At 37.2% G+C, this 15,548-nt stretch overlaps 1 pseudogene; it reads left to right on the top strand.

Annotated features, from left to right (window-relative positions):
* Window positions 1–407: 407 nt before the first annotated feature.
* On the top strand, window positions 408–525 carry LOC145013709 (5S ribosomal RNA; annotated as a pseudogene).
* The last annotated feature ends 15,023 nt before the right edge of the window (window positions 526–15,548 follow it).

Raw genomic sequence — 15,548 nt, 5'->3', positions numbered from 1 at the left:
TTGTAAGGTTACGACACGCGAATGCGTGTCATCTTCCTTTATGACAGGGCCTTCCTTGATACGCATTGCGTGTCGTAAATGCGCATCGTAATTGCGGGTCGTAAATGTACGTCGTCTCTTTTTTTTGACAGGGCCTTCCTTGACGCGCATTTGCGCGTCGTCTGAGCCTTTTACGACTCGCAATGAGCATCGCAAAAGGCTGTTTTTCTAGTAGTGCGCCCCGTCTTGATTATATCATAACATGTGTGAGCTAAGTTTTCATGTATAATAACTCCTCTCTTGGCCTGAATCAAAATGATACAAGAACCGTCCAGACAGTTTAACTACTACTCAGCAACAGAATGAAAAGACCAAGCTTCTCACCTATGGGAGCTCTAATCTTATTCTTCAAGAAGACAGAATCTAGGGATTGTGATCATGCCAACACTAATGCACTGGATCCCATCAGAACTCTGCAGTTAAGCATTCATGGGTGAGAGTAGTATCAGTATGGGTGACATTTGGGAAGTCCTCGTGGTGCAGACCTCAAACAGGACTTCCATTAGAAATCATCACTCTTTGCCTCGCACAAATGAATCAGTTGACCAACCGCAAGGAACGACGTACCTCTCAGAAATGAACCAAAGATCCGAATATAACAAGTTACAAGTGTTAGTGAAGGGTGTCCCGAGGACAATCTTCCAAACTCGATACGGACACTACTAGTCTGTAGTGATACCTCTCGGATAGGACCAATACACCAGTAATATTCATGAAATTAATGAATAGGGTACACCATTCTTACTTGGATCGGTTCATCATTGTCCTTATAAATGACTTACTTATGTACTCTCCTAGTAAGAAGGAAATCATAAAGATCATCTACAACAAACCCTATAAACATTACGATCAGGGAAGCTTTACGCGAAATTCTCTAAAATGCGAGTTTTTAGATTTGAAGAGTCAAATTCCTATGACACATTACCAGTGATGTGGGAATTCTTGAGGACCCTGCCAAAAATCAAAACCACTGAGAATTTGTCAACACCAAGGATGCCGACAGGAATTAGCCAAATTCTAGGTCTTGTTGACCTACTGTCGAGAGTTCATTCAGAACTCCTCGCGGATTACAAAACCTCTTATGATTTTGACTCAGAAGAGAGTGGCCCTTGACTGGGAAGACAAGAAAGAGGAGGAAAACCATGTAATTTCAAGTGAGAGGTCTAATCCTTTTCGAAATCTCACTCTAGGAAGGCTTGATACGCTTTGGAAAGCATGGTAAGATAAATCCAGAATAGTTAGGACCTCCGAGATTCTTTCCAGAATTGGTCCTGTAACTCACAAACCTAACCTACACCGCGAGCTCAGTAACATACATTTTACCCTTCACGTCTTGAACTTGAACACGTACCTTTTCGTAAGGAATCTCGTAATCCCACTCAATGAGATCGAGATCAACGAGATCCTTGCCTTCTTGGAAGAACCGTAGTGAGCATCGACCGAGAGGTCAAGCGGACGAAGCAACGCTTCCTACCATTAGGAAGCTTTGTTGGGATACCAACCAAGGACCCGGTTTCACTTATGAGCAGTAGAACAAATCGATTAGGAAGTTTTCCCACCTCCTTGCTCGATTTTTCATACCTACTCCTTTACCTAAATTCTAATTTCGGGACGAAATTCCCTTTAACGAGGGGATGATGTGACAACCCGAAATTTTCATCCGGTCAAACCCTAAAGTCAATCACTTCAAATTATAAGTCAATTTCATTTTCTTTGTTGTTAGCAAATTTAAAGTTCGCTTGATTATTTTAATAATTATTGTTTAAATGAACAGGTGAAAGGAAGTGTCGTCTCAAGTCTTGAAATTTCAAAATTGCAAGTACCACGTAGTTAAGGAATTCACGGCCAAACTTTTATGTTTGGGCCGAAAATTCTTCCAAAACCGTAAACTCATGCCTTAAGAATGAGCTTACTCCCCAAAATACCTTATTTCTTACTTGCAATCTCAAGAGCAAACTCCAAACACTCTCAACTACCATCCCGTCTTTCACCCGATTTCCCGAAAACGTAAGTACTTCTTGGCTTGATTTGTTGTTGTATCATAAAAACTAGTGATTATACATCATTTCATCCATTCAGTTGCTGATTTTCATTAGATCTTCAAAACACCGAGAACACCAAGAACACACACGAGTGTTCTTGGACCTTAAACACCCAATCGAGCCCCGATCTTGTAAGTGCACTTGCTATAGCTTCTTGTACGCTTAGTATGACCCGTAGAACACTTGAAAATCATCAAATAACACAATAACAAAGGAGTTTACGACCAATGATGTTCTTGGGCCATAAACCCTATTTTAAGTGGTAAAATGGACATTAGTCCATTCCTCAGCATTGGATGCCAACCTTGAACCTTCCTAGAAGTGTTTCAGACCTTAAACAACAATCAAAACATGTCCCTAATAGATTTTACAACCATGAACACATAAGAATATTGTCATTTGGCTGTTAACTCCACAAGGTGGTATTATTATGCCCTTAATGCTTTCCTAAGGCTTTACTTGATCATTTGATGCCCAATCATGACTTGTAAGACCTAAAAACACAATTTGGCACTTAGTACAATGAGTTTACGGCCATAAACTCATGGTGAAATGGTCATGGTCCACAAATTCTATAAAGGGGTGGTTCATGGGCCATAAACTCCAATGATATGTCATGCAACCCTTAGGTGCAACACTTTGGTACCTACCACACCTTAATCAAAGTGTTTCCATGACCTAGGGTGTCTTAACTTGATTTATTAGTTGTTAATTGACTCATTAGATTACATATATGTTTATTATATGATAACTAGGACCATTGTGTGTGTTCAAGTCCTCACTTAACACCTAGCACCTTGTCTGACACTTCCGAACAAACCACTCACTACAGGTGAGTTCATACCCCTTAAATTAACCTTTTAAATGTTTTTAAAAGTTTTCAAATGTTTTTAAATTTTTATAAATGCTTTATAGGGGGATACAAGTTAAATCATGATTAGTTATTATATCAATCACATGTGATTAATAACTAGCATGCAAATGGATTTACTATACGTTAGCTGTTTTACCAAACAGATTTCTTCAAATAAATTTCTTAAATGTTTTTATATGTTTAAAACTCTTTATCAAACTAATTTATACATTGTATGTTTCTTTTCAAACTCTATTGCAAATGTATTTCAAACAAAGGTTTCCTTTATACTTAAACTGTTTATTCAAACAGAATACTTTTAAACCATTTCATAAACTGACATCAAGTCGATATTTTCTTAGACATTAATCTTTTTCAAAGGTTTTACAAAACATCTATTATGCTTTTATATTATCAAATGCATGCCCACATGTGTATAGTTATGTAATAAATGTTTAAAGGACTTAGGAAGGCTAACCTGCTTTATTTCCTTTTCCCCGTTGGGATGTGGTCTGGTAGGATATTGGGTATCCATCTCAATGTCGTCTAAATATTCGTTATATATCATGTATACATATGTATACATAAAAGTGGCTTCCGTTAGTTCAGTGCCTTTGGCTAGCAAAGGTATACCTTCGTTGATACTTGTGCATTTCTAGTAACTATTATAGGTATAGTTAGGAGATACTACTTGCTATTCCTATTACAAGTAATTACACCAGATTCAGTTCATTCATGAGTCCATACGAATACATGTTGCTTGTAGAGATACACTTACTCGGATACACTTATATGATACTTTTACATAGATACCAAGTTAAAAGCATGGATGTATATGTATAGTTATATAAATAATGTTTAAAGGACTTAGGAAGGCTAACCCCGCTTTATTTCCTTTTTCCCGTTGGGATGTGGTCTGGTAGAGTATCGTTTATCCGTCCGAAGGTCGTTTAAATAATAGTTATATATCATGTGTACATATATGGACATAATAGTTCTAATCAGTCAGGTCAGTACCTTTGGGTAGCGAAGGTATACGTTCATATACTCTTCCATGGACACTTGCACCTAGATTCTATATGATGAGTTACTAGTACATATTATATGTGTAAATTTGTTCTGCCTATCCTAATTCAATAGGATAACTAGACGGGACTAACCATTTCGGAACCCACCTGTTAGCAACATTGTTAATGAACATCTATGGATGCCTACAGTTGGTACTTATACTAGGGGTACCTTTACGGGACTAACCATTCCTTTAACCTCCTGTTAGCTAAAAAGCGAAATGAACATCTACAGATGCCTACGGTTAATACTTATATTAGGAGTACCTTTACGAGACTAACCATTCCTTAAACCTGCTACCAGCTACAGAGGAAAATGAACAATCTACGGATGTTCAAGGTTAATACCTTTTCGGCAGTCGCGATGTCGAGTTGATCCTTATGCAAAAGGATAACACTTACATGGCTATATTTTTCCTATTACTTTTATTTTGTGATACATTCACATTAACGACGAGGTAGACATTATATTGTTAATAGTAGTTATAGAGGGGAAAACCATCTTTGTTATAGCAAAACATTCGAGTCTTGGTAGAAGACTACTTTCTAAAAATTTGAGTCTTGGTAGAAGACTACTTTAAAAACATAAAAGTCTTGGTAGAATACTACATTCAAAACATTCGGGTCTTGGTAGAAGGCTACTCTTTATACTAATAGAAATCACAGGGAGTTGCTAGGGTATTCAAATGCTTTCAACTGCTTTCAAACAGTTCAGACTTATACAATCTTTTTCCAAAGGTTTACAAGTCATTACTTTACAGCTTTACAAATCAAAGACACATTAATACTTATGAATTCACCAGCTTTTTGGTTGATACTCACTTTCAAATAACTTGTATTCTCAGGTCACAAATAGACAGGTATGACCACCAGGTTTCTGAAGACGGAGCAGTCCATATTTGTCTTATATTCTCATTATTCAATTTATTGTTGTATATATTGAAAGAACACACTTGTAATTAAAATTATACTATTAATGTAATGGATGATGTTGTTGCTTGTTTACTACTTTACATTGTTGTGATGCATTACATGACGTCCTCCGCCCCAGAACGTTTCCGCCGTTCTCGGTTTTGGGGTGTGACATATCAAAACATTAGTTTAAGTGAACTAGGAATAAGGATTTATTTACAAACTTAAACTTAGAATGCTAAGAAATGATCATGAGGAGTGTGTCTAATATATTTTAGGAAGTATACATGAATAAACAAGATAACTAGCTCATTTGGGGAATATGCCTAAATTGTTTTATGTGCTAAAGGATTTGTGATGCTTTATGATACTATCATTTAATCGGATCTATGGTCTGTTGCTGACCAGATCTGAACATTTTATTTATTCAAATTTCTAGATGTTTAATTACGGTATTAGAACTGGCATGTAACTTTTCAGAGTAATAAGGAGGATTATGCGTCTAAACCTTCTCTATCTTAAAATTCTCATCTAGAACAACTATTACGGTGTGTGGAACATCATGATAAGCAGCCATACCAGACTGAGAAAATAGATGAAATAAGAAAGTTGATGATAGGGAATGATACCAATCAGAAGATATTGTAAAAAAGGTATGTTGCCTTTCAAATACGTCTAAGAAATAACATGTCCAGTATAGGAGAAATACACTTTCGATTAGCTGAAAGAAAGAACTTTTGGTATAATCCATGAAGTTATCCAATCGGCTGACATTTCCACCACCAACCGATTTGAAGAAAAATTGATGGAAGGAGTCCTAGTAGTGTCTAGGGAAAATTTTATGATTGTTTGGACACATTCGTATATGTTAAATTGTTTTGTGATTTTAGGAAATAAGAACTTTGAAAACTGTGAGGCAATACATGGGATGAATATGAGTACATGTGAATGGTAGTATAGGCATATACTACTGGAAGCACAAGACTCACACTTGGATCAGGGAAAGGTAAAACGTTACCAAAGCATTAGTAATTGATTCTGTTTTGTTCATGTCTATTGTTACCATTGTTTCGGTGATGAATACAACGATGATTGTTATTCCAATTCTAGTGGTCATATCAAACCAATTCCAACTAAGATGAGTATGTTATGTGGTTTAGAGAACCACGATCGATGAAGCATATGGCTTAAGCTAGAAGATTGAAGTAATATATTATCAAAGCGATTAATAGAAGTACCACGATCATTGTTAAAGTAAGAAGCTTGTAACCAGATGTGTTTCATGCTAGAATATGATTATATCATATTAGAACGTGAAGGAAGGTATATCCCATTATGGAATTTGACACTAAGAGACCTGAGTCCAGGCATTCCAACATACATTAAAGGTCATTAGAACATAACAAATTGGTCTATTATGGTTATCGAAGGAAAGAAACCATCTTGAGTTTGTTAAGAAGAAGAGGAAGTCTCCAATAGGGATCAATATTATGACTAAAACCTGTCACGATTGAAAATCCAACATGACATAGAGAGCGGGTGCAAGATCGAGCATCGATTGCAGTCAAGAAGTCCAAGAGTTAGATACTCATGCGAAGGAACATAGGAGTTATGGTTATTACCTAAGATGAAATGATAACGCATGGAGTCATTATAAAGACCTGTTTTGTTGATGATTCAAGAACATAATGATCCTAAGGGAGATAAGTTTAACGTCCGTAGATTCAGGCTAGTCAATTTAGAGACAATAAGCATCAAAAATGACTTTTTGGTAGAATATTATTTAGAGAAAATAATCTTAGCAAACTTATAGTATATGTCACAAGGGTTCCATACATATAAAGAGAGTTGAAATCTGAGTTATAACAAAGAAGTTATGACATGTGAAAGTTTTACGGCTAAATCGACAAGATACCGCGTAACGTAAAAAGTGAATTTTTGATATATAACTTTTTAGCCTTAGTGATCTAAATGAAAGTCTTAGTATATGTTAAAACGAGAACGTGGATAAAAAAAACGTCCAAATCTGACTCCGTATGAGGAATTTATGATTTTTCTAACATTTAACATACCAGCGCATAGCCAGGAATTCGAATTTTAGATCGATCAATTTTTAGCTGAAAAAACATAAATCAGAATTGAAGACCTCATTAATAGGAGCTCAAGGATAAATAGACAGTCGAAAACGACGTCTTTATACAGAATTTATGAATTTTACATTGTCGTTAAACGATGTAATCTTCTCATACTATTAAATTTAAAATCAGTTGAGAGTTAGCCGATGGAGTCAAAAGGAGAGTTGTAGATCCTGTCAATACCTACGTGTGGATATATATATATATATATATATATATATATATATATATATATATATATATATAATGTTGAAAACAGATCACATATTTGAAATTTAAGGAATTTAGAAGTCGGGATGCGCTGATGCAAAGTGGGTGATGTGGCGTGATCTGGGGGCTCAAAACTCGCTGAGTTGAGCCATTTTTAGCCTATAAATATCATGCGAGGCTCACGCATTTTCCTCACACTTCAAGTCTTCTCTCTCTCTCTCTCTCTAACTTCTCTCTAAACCTCCCTAACCTCTAGTAACATCTAAGTGCTAGAGGAAAGCCCCAGTAGCGCCAGAAGGCTCCGAGAAGAAGAGCTTTTGTCTTGGAAGTTTTACCCCAACAGACCCCGTTTCTTAGCCAAACCCCCGGTAAGTGAGATATTCTTACCATACTCTAAGTATAACTTATGTTGAAGTTCAATATCATTATTATGAATTTATAAACAATAAATATATTCTAAAATATCTTATACAAAGTGGTATTATAATATATTTTAACTACTTGTGGTACGTGGAATCTGGTTTGAAGGGTTGCATAGGGTTGTTGGATTTTTGAAGTACTATAATACCAAAGTGGTCCTGCCCTCCGATGTTTCATGTTTGGCCCTTGTCTGTATATAGTGGTCAAAAATTATTGTTTAACACTTATAAAAATATATCGCTCGTAAATAGTCGTGATAAATATTAGAGTAAAATCTACCAATAATGCTACTAGGTTTCATCGAAGGAAAATATAATTGTTAGAAGCGAAGCAGTTCCCGAGTTTGGAATCATCACTTTAACAAGTGAGTTCATAATCCCTTTAATGAACATGATTTCAATACAAGTATTGAATAAAGTATTAAATACTTTTTTTGTGTGAAATATTTGTTACTTACTGAAATACGTGTTAAGAGCATATTTGATAATATGTGATGATTTGAGATACAGAGTAAACCAAAATTAATTAAGAGAAATATTGGATAGTATCCTCTTATGAGTGTGAGTGGTATTTACACAAAGGGTAGAACTCTAGTATTTTTCATTGATCCCAGGGCATGGATTAGACATAGTCATTTCTCCTTAATCTGAGAGTATGTAGAGCACATAGTTATTAGTCATTAATATAGAAGCATAGATTAGACAAACTCAAATGTCCCTAGTCCGAGAGTATGGAATGGATATAGTTATGTGACAACCCGAAATTTTGATTTGTATAAATTCCGCATTTAAACATTTCAAAAATTAGTCATGTTCATCTCAAAACATTTTTGGCCGGATTTAATCCCGTTGGAATATTTTAAATAATATTCATCAAGCGAACCAAAAATAAGGAAGTATAAATTTAGAGTTGTCGTGTTTAACGTAAGTCGCGAAACTCCAAAAATTTGGAGTTTACGGATGTAAACTTGAAGTTTACGACCGCAAACCCCCGAGAGTATAAATATGACACTTAGTCATTTTCTCTCATTTTTCCAACCTCGACCTCAAGAACACTCAATAAATACTCTTAAGTATCATATTTATTTTATGTCAAATCCGCCAAAACGTAAGTGTTTTTTGCCTAGATTTGTTCATATAACACTTAATCTAGTGTTTTTACAACACTTCATCCATGGACTTTCGATTTTTGCTTAGAGCATCAAGTGTTGATCAAGAACACTAAGAACACACTAGTGTTTTTGGGTCCTAAAACACCCTTGCAATCTTCCTCTAAGTAAGTATACCATTCCTATATAGTTATCTTCTTATTGTTCTTACAAGCCCATGAAATAAACCCAAGAACATGTGTTTACGGTTTGGGAATATCCCAAAACCGTAAACACCCCAAAAAGGGGTTTTGATGCCCCAAAATCCTTCCAATGCTTGCCTAATGAACTAGGGACTTGTATGAATGATCTAAGGTCCCTAGAACACGAAATGGATGCGGTAACCATGAGTTTACTACCGTAAACTCATGGGTTTACGGTAATAAACTCCCATTGAATGTTCCAAAACCGTAAACACCCTCCAAAGGGTGTTTAAGTGCCCTTAACACCTTCCTACGCTCGTATAAGTGATTAGAACCTTGCATGCATGAGTTAGAACCACCAAAACACAAGAGAAATGGACAAACAGGATTTTACGGCCTTAAACCAATGTGTTTACGACCGTAAACTCCCAAGGGAGTGGCCCAATGACCGTAAACTTCAAAAAGTCTCCATTTTGAGCCCTACTCACTTCCTTAGCCCTTGATTCAAGTCTAGCATAATTCCTTGAGTGAGATAAGACCTTTAAACACCCCATGGAACCAATACCATGAGTTTACGGCCATAAACTCATGGGGTTTATGGTCCAGAAATGGTAAACACCCCTAAGGGCCACCATTTGAGGAGTAAACTCCAATGTGAGGCCATACTCTCTTTATATGCAACCCTCAGTACTCCTATCACCTGTCGTAAAGTGTTTCCATGCTTTAGGATGTCCTTACTTGCTTAACTAGTTATTTAGTGACTGATTGTATACTTAAATGTATCATTACTTGTCAAATAGGATCCAAGTGTGTGTTTATGTCCTCAATTGACACGTAGCATCCTATACCGTCCGTTCATCCGAATTACCCACGTCAGGTGAGTTCATACCCCTGAACTATCCCCTTTAAATGATTTTAACTGCTTTTATGGGGGGGGGGGATACAAGTTGAACTATACAGTTATTAGATCGATCACATGTGATTAATAAATGTATAACAAAATAGATTTTCGCACGTTAAACTACTTTATCCAGCTAAAGGTTTTCAAATCATGTTTTCGAGGCTCATTAAAGTATGAATATCCCTTTTTAGATTATTAAAGATTTTCCAAAGGTTTTCAAATATTGTTTTATAAAAGGACGTCAATTTATAAATTCTTATTCATATGTTTTCCAAAGGTTTTTACTAAATTTTCTTTTATGCTTCTATATTATAAAATGCATACTCGTTTACGTATAGTTATATAAGTAATGTTTAAAGGACTTAGGAAGGCCACCTCGCCTACCTCCTTTTCCTTGTTTGGATGTGGCTCTAGGGTATTTGCTATCCGTCCGAAGGTCATTTAAATATTAATTATATATCATGTATACGTGTATGGTCATAAAAGATCTCTCATCCAGTTCATGTTCTTTGGGTAGCAAAGGCATCCTTTCATTATTCATATTTCTAGAACACTAGTAACTATTGTAGTAATAGCTAGGAGATTCTATTTACTCGCTCACTCTCTCTATCTCTCTCTCTCACTCTATCTATCTCTCTCTCATTCTCTCTAGCTCTCTCTCTCTCTCTCTCTCTCTCTCTCTCTCTCTCTTTCTCTCACACACACTCTCTCTCTAGTACAACGAATTACTCTGGAGTCAGTTCATTCGTGTGTCTATAATATTATTATAATACTTTAAATGGAATATGACACACTATTTCCCGATATGACGCTTGATAGCGCCATCGCCGTGTAACCAGAGTTTCATGGAGGGAGAGCGAATATCATGTGTATAGATCTATACGGGGCAGACACTCCCGCATCCTGACTGCTAGCTACAGTCCGAGCCGGTAAGGCCCATGGGTCACATAATGTTACTAACTCTACGCGTGACCTGGGGGGTCATTAAGGATTCGATCGTCAATTAGCATGGTTACATACGAGTTCACATTCACCCTTTTATTCTCTTTTAGACTGAGCCAGGTGTATTGTTCATTCGATACCCTCTTGGAGTCTATGTATTATTCTCCTTTAGACTGGACCATGCGTATTGTTCATTCGATACTTTCCTGGAGTATATGTATTTATTTACCTTTTTAGACTTTGCAAGGCGACCCACCTGAAGTCTATGATTTATTTACCTTTAAGGTTTGTGAGACGTCCTTCCTGGAGTTTGGGTTTTCATTTCTTTTAGCCAGCAGTGTGTCTGCTGAGGTAAAATATTATTTTTCCCTATTATTTTTACTTGTGACTTTTTCTCACAATTCCTTTAAAGTAAAAACTATATTTTGATAATGATAGTACTTTTAGAGAAATTACTCCTTAAACATAAAACCATCGGGTCTTGGTAGAAGATTGCTTTTAATAGAGATAATCCTTGGTTTAAACACAAAAGAATTGGGTCTTGGTAGAAGACTACTTTTATTTAGAAAATATAGGATTTTCTGGAAAGAATTCTAATACTCTGTAGATTCTAAACTACCATCTTTCATGAGGTTATTTTGAATAAAAATGTGTATTTATACTAATGTCATTAAATACTTATGAATTCACCAGCATTATAAAAATGATGATACTCGCTTTCAAAATAACTTATATTCTTAGGTCATCGATAGACAGGTACATCTCAGGAGCTTTTGCGAAGTCAACCTAGAACCAAGCTGCATCTATGTTATGTTCTGTATTTACTTTGACATTATTGTATAATGTAACCTATGTAAAATTATTACTATTAATGCAATGGTTGTTGTACTTTGATTACTATACAGCATATATTGTGATACTTGGCATGACGTCATCCTCACCAGAACGTTTCCGCCGTTCTCGGTTTTGGGGTGTGACAGATTGGTATCAAAGCATTGTTTATAGTGAGCTCAGTATATCAAATCATAAAAGATATACAACCTATAAATACATTGGGATAAAACACTCTGACCAAGATTTATACTTTAAAATATAACCATATTTTACAAAAGTATAAGAACTTCCAGAATCTAAAGACCCGAACAAAGTAACACAAGAAGAACAAGAATAAAAGTCTTTGGATGTTGACCATTGCCATCAAACCTAGGAAGTTACGTAATCATAAGCTGGAATAAATGTAACATGATCAACTACATTTATTCGAGATGCGACTAATGTGTGCCTGGGAGTGATGGTGGTGCTGCAAAAAGTCTGAAACTTACCAAATAAGAATGCTAGAGCCAAACATAAAGTTTAAAAATACTATAGGAGTATTTTAGAATACTAAAAGACTAACAATAAACCCAGAAGCATGCTTAGAAGTTAAGAACCAAACCTGTAATTAAAATACCATATGGGTATTTTAAGAACTATAAATAACCTTGCGTGAAAACTAAAAAGATCCTTATTGATATACCTACGTTTACAGAGTGTATACTCCCAAGGTTATATATAATAAGGATCTCATAGGCTAAGAATGTGTGGTTTCACCCTACTTCCTTTTCCTTGTTTGGATGTGGATATAGAGTAGTATCACATATTCAAAGGCCTATCAGATCTAAGTTATATATGATTTGTATACACTGTGGAATTGTAGCAGGACTCGATATGGATCACCCAGTGAAATGTTTTAATAATCTCTTAGGATTCTTTAGTCATTTCCATTCTCGCGCGAAACCTTTTAGAAAACCTTATCCACTTCAATGATCGGCAGGAGATTCGATTCAGATCCAGAAGAGGTTCATTGAGAAGGTTTCCAATTTTTGGAAATAAATGAATAGGGTCGAGACTACTGAAGCCCCCATGTGTCTATACCTTTTAGCGACATCTGTGGGGAATTCGCCTGGATGTCCGAGATTCTAGTCATCCCTCATAAAGTAATGATGCCACTCAAGTTCAGGATCAGAAGTAAAGTAGTGATGCCACTCAAAGTCAGGATCAGAAGTTAGGCGGAGTACAGATTCAGTATGTCTACAAGAGAGGAGAACCCTAGGTAAATACGTGAAGAAAAACCAACGCCTAGTCCAGTCAAGGATAAGAAGTGGACAGAGGGAGCCAATGCATGGAACCCGAGAAGTGTCTTTTCCTCCTTATCGTCATGCTAATAAATCCATAAAATAATACAATTTAGTGAGTTAGTGATTACAGTACTCACACTATGTGTTAGCTAGATCGCCTTTTCCGTCGCAAGTAATACGATTAGATCGGATCCTAAAACCTCAATTGAGAGTGTTTAGCCATAAGTCTTCATGAGCCTTTTCTTCCATGATCTTCGTTCCGAACTGACCTCAAATATTTCCAAAGACAAAGAGCGAATCTCTCCAGTATAAAGATAACTTAGTAGGAACGACTCCCATTTTATGGCTTTCTGATGCACTTTTTCCTACCTTGTTACCCACACTACATCATAGGGATGTAGGTCGGCGTTCAGATAACCATAATCCGAGGCACGAGAAAATTTATGCCTATTGTAGTAAAGAAAGATACGTCTAGGGTTAACCATCGTGTCTCATCAGCTTGTTTTTTGTGTAGGAAAAACCATGCCTCCAAAGAAACGTAAGCAACTTGCTGTCAAGACACCGACTCTCCTATTCGATGAAGCTACGTTTCAAGCTGCAGTCTTAGCAGTCGTAGCGGCTGTCACGGCTCACCTGAATGCTAACAATGCCAATGTTAGCAGGTTCCCTATCGAGATTTTTGATCATAGCAATGGACAGCAGTGACCAACACCTGCGTACCCAGCCACCGAAGAACCTCAACCAGATCCACCAAAAAGAAAGTTCAAGAACGAAGAGGGAAGTACCTCGGCTCAAGAACCTTCTAAAGGGAAACAAGCTGAGGCAGCCAATAACGCTACCAACCCTTTCATCCCAACACCTTGAAGGCCATACCGAGGAAGCCTTCCTCGCTGCAGCAGGTGTAGCGACCATCATCATGGTACCTGTCAAGAATTCCTTTGTGTCCGATGCAACGGGAAGGGGCATACCTCTCGTACTTGCAGAACCCCGGTTGAGTTCATTACATCAACCACCAACGTGAGGACCAGTCCAGTATGCCACCTATGCGGTGAAATTGGAAACTTCAAAAGGGACTGCCCATCTGAAAGAAACGACAAGGGCGCAGGAGGAGTCTAACCGTAATACCTAGGGAGAAGCATCAAGAAACCCGGTAGAATTTTGGTACGTCTCTAAATTCTATGTAGCTAGCTGAGAAAATTAATAAGTAAATTCTAATTGTAACTACTCTCTCGTTAAGGTGAAAGTTGCGACGCTGTTGTAACACTTGAAAACCCATCAGGTAAAGCTATGATGGCATAGTATATACGTTAAGGCCATTTATAATTAAGAATGATTGACCTCGAGTGAGTGATGCTGCCTCATCTACTGTTCCTTGTTTGGTTGTGGATTTAGGGTGGAGTCGCTCAGTCAACAGTCCTTTTAGTCTTAATTATACATGACTAGTGTATACTAGACGGTTATAAAGAAGCCTCGTGAGGAATCCATTCATGAAAAGTACTTATTCCGAAACATCAGGACCCCCTAGAGTTCGCGAAGATTCCATCAGTCCAAGTATCCGTGGCAGTGATACCATGGACGAAACCCGAGACGCTGAGAACCTATGTGCCATGTTTAGCACATAGTCCTATCGATCTTCATTCCATATCAGGTCGATGTATGTCATCTTCGACGCATTTATCAATCAGGGTTCGACTTAGTGCAACCATGTGTAAATTCCTAGTGCTGTGTAAAGAGAAATTTCACCATAGCCAGTTCATCAAATAAAGGTTCTTCCGAACTTAATAATAAAACCTAACGCAATCCATCGGTCGTCTCTCTTATCTAAAACCTTCCGAAATACCCAGGAGAAGGGTATCGTGCTCTGTTAAACAACCCCTCCATAGACAGATGGAACTCGAAGTGAAAGGCACTACAGGTTTCCCAGAAGAGAATAACCGCCCGAAACCTACTCAGCAGAACCCCCAGAAAGACCATTAGCACCGCACAACTAGGTTTGTGAATCAAGAGAAAGAACTCATGGGATTAACTTACTACTATCTGAGTATATGCATAAGAGTGGTATATAATTTAGATCAAAAAGATTTAAGATGTGTGCTTCCTCCCTACTCCCTGTTCCTCGTTGGGTTGTGGGTTGGGGTGGGGTCGCACAACTGAACATCCCGTCGATCTCAATTATATGCGGCTTGTATATACCAAATATTAGTGATTGAGCTGAGTATGAGCTCTACCACGAACCTTGTAATAAGACCCTTCATCCTATCCCATAGAATAGGAGTTGGAGTCAAGAGAACCACTGCGGGTTGAGCTACTACAGTGACCACAAATTCGAAATTTGTTGTCATCCCGGTTAAGCCAACCTAGTAGCTAACACCCTCAGTTAGAAAAGTAACTTGAGTCGTAAGAGTCAGATCATTGACTATGACCATCCATTCATGCTTAACCCCACGAATTAGGCATCTCAGCAGAGATCCCGGAAACCTGGAAGTTGTGATAGGCTAAACTCTGAGATGGATGGATGAGGAAAATTAGAAGTCTCGAGGGATGGAACCCTATACTCTCTAGACTTAATCTAGAACGAGGAAACTCTGAAACACCGGAAGAGTAGTTGCAAGGGATACTC

This window comes from Lactuca saligna, chromosome 8, assembly GCF_052625555.1.
Source record: "Lactuca saligna cultivar CGN05327 chromosome 8, ASM5262555v1, whole genome shotgun sequence".
In the NCBI taxonomy this organism is placed as follows: Eukaryota; Viridiplantae; Streptophyta; class Magnoliopsida; order Asterales; family Asteraceae; genus Lactuca; species Lactuca saligna.
The sequence above is the reverse complement of the archived record's forward strand: the minus strand, read 5'-3'. Positions and strand labels throughout refer to the sequence as shown.